The 2,450-nt window shown below is 33.9% G+C and overlaps 1 non-coding gene across 1 annotated transcript; it reads right to left on the bottom strand.

Annotated features, from left to right (window-relative positions):
• Positions 1–1,339: 1,339 nt before the first annotated feature.
• Positions 1,340–1,411, bottom strand: TRNAP-AGG. The gene has a single exon. It is a non-coding gene; the product is annotated as a tRNA-Pro (tRNA).
• Between the last annotated feature and the right edge of the window lie 1,039 nt (positions 1,412–2,450).

Here is a 2,450-nt window from a genome sequence, read left to right as displayed (position 1 = left end):
AGATGACCTGACCTAGAGTGACCTATTTGACTGAAAAGTTCCTACAGTTCTAGGATTAGGAATAGATGACCTGACCTAGAGTGACCTATTTGACTGAAAAGTTCCTACAGTTCTAGGATTAGGAATAGATGACCTAGACTACAGTTCTAGGATTAGGAATAGATGACCTAGAGTGACCTATACTGAAAAGTTCCTACAGTTCTAGGATTAGGAATAGATGACCTAGACTACAGTTCTAGAATTAGGAATAGATGACCTAGAGTGACCTATACTGAAAAGTTCCTACAGTTCTAGGATTAGGAATCGATGACCTGACCTAGAGTGACCTATTTGACTGAAAAGTGGATTGTGACACTTTGTGACCTATTTGACTGAAAAGTTCGTAGAAAGAATACAGTTCTAGGATTAGGATTACATACTTTGTGACCTATTTGACTGAAAAGTTCCTAGAAAGAATACAGTTCTAGGATTAGGATTACGTACTGACTAGGATTGTGACCTATTTGACTGAAAAGTTCCTAGAAAGAATACAGTTCTAGGATTAGGATTACGTACTGACTAGGATTGTGACCTATTTGACTTAAAAGTTCAACAGTGACCTCTAAAAAGTCCCTAGAAAGAATATATTTGACTTAAAAGTATTTGACTTAAAAGTTCAACAGTGACCTCTAAAAAGTCCCTAGAAAGAATATATTTGACTTAAAAGTTCAACAGTGACCTCTAAAAAGTCCCTAGAAAGAATATATTTGACTTAAAAGTTCAACAGATGACCTAGAGTGACCTATACTGAAAAGTTCCTACAGTTCTAGGATTAGGAATAGATGACCTGACCTAGAGTGACCTATTTGACTGAAAAGTGGATTGTGACACTTTGACTGAAAAGTTCCTACAGTTCTAGGATTAGGAATAGATGACCACACATTCCTTTAGGTTAGGCCCCATTGATATATCTAAACTATCAAAATTATTTTATTCTTATGAAATTGTCCTTTTTTTCTTTTGGAGGGGCATTCCGAGAATCGAACTTGAGACCTCTTGCACCCAAAGCAAGAATTATAACACTAGACCAAATGCCCTTATTATGGATTATATATTAAGTTGTTTATGGAATGTATCATCATTATTTCATTGATTTTCTTTGTTAATGAAATCCATGAGCAATTATTATTATATCTTTTAGATCTCGATCGCTCTTAAATTATTTACATAGGGTTTGCGATTATGAGAGAAGAAAAAAAAAATTACATACGTGGAGTACACAAGTAAATGATATTAAAAAGCATTATCATTAAATGAAAATACACTAGCTCTAAGGCTCATCTAGTGAGAAATGAACATAGGGGCATTCCGAGAATTGAACTCGGGACCTCTCGCACCCTAAGCGAGAATCATACCACTAGACCAAATGCCCTTTCTAAAAAATTACCAACATTTTTAACTCCTACTCAATATATTTGTTTCTCTCAAGTTTGAAATCTCTTTTCTTGAGCGGTTGTTGGACTATAAAATAAAAAGTTGATGGTCTAGTATTTTACTTGTAAGTAAGGCATGTAATGTTGAATTGTTCTAATATGCAAGTGTTATCGAATAAACTACAACCCAAAAAATTTGTTTCTTAGCATAATATGAATTTAGTTGCAGAGTTATTAGGAATAACATGGAGAAAGAAATTTTCTTTAAAATCATAAACAGACCCAAGTTCATCGTTGTTGTTGTCTAATTGTGATTTTGCAAAAAGCTTAACTAATATGAAATATCAAGGTAAATCAAGAATATATCCTACACGTCATTCAAGATGACAATAAAATGGAGTTAAATTGAACGCAGTTTTAGTTTCATGTCTAGCATAATTGTATTAATGATATTAAAGAGAACTTCGTGTTTTATTAGAAGAGACGAACTTCCTTTAAGATACTAGGTGTTTAAACTACTTTCATTGTAATTTCAATCACTCGAGATTACAAATTTAGGGTTGACTAATTGGACATCAATTATCAACTTTAGGTTATAATTTAGGTAGTAGCCATTATAATATTAATGAGCATAAGAGTTACAATTATTTCATGGACAATATGTGTTATAGTTAAATGAATATATATATATATATATTATGTATGTCGAGGTTTGGGTAAAGCACAAAGTAGTAAGGAACACCATTGTCAACTCTAGAGCCACCCACAACTCATGATGGAGACCGATGCAAAATATTTTAACATCCTTTGGCATCAAGATACAGGAAAGATGAACGCCGTCAAATTGGAAGCTTTGCTTGTCTTGAGAGTCACAATGAGAACTCTAATCAAGCCGGAGCCTTGGACTAGGCAAATTGTTTAGTGATAGTTGAAATGGATGACTTCGACGTCGTGTCAGGAACGAACATCCTGCTTAAACACAAAGTCATTTACATGGCCCTAGCAAAATGTCTAGTAGTAATGGAGTCTAACCCGATG

Source organism: Cucurbita moschata, unplaced genomic scaffold, assembly GCF_002738365.1.
Source record: "Cucurbita moschata cultivar Rifu unplaced genomic scaffold, Cmos_1.0 Cmo_Scf00147, whole genome shotgun sequence".
NCBI classification, from domain to species: Eukaryota; Viridiplantae; Streptophyta; class Magnoliopsida; order Cucurbitales; family Cucurbitaceae; genus Cucurbita; species Cucurbita moschata.
The sequence above is the reverse complement of the archived record's forward strand: the minus strand, read 5'-3'. Positions and strand labels throughout refer to the sequence as shown.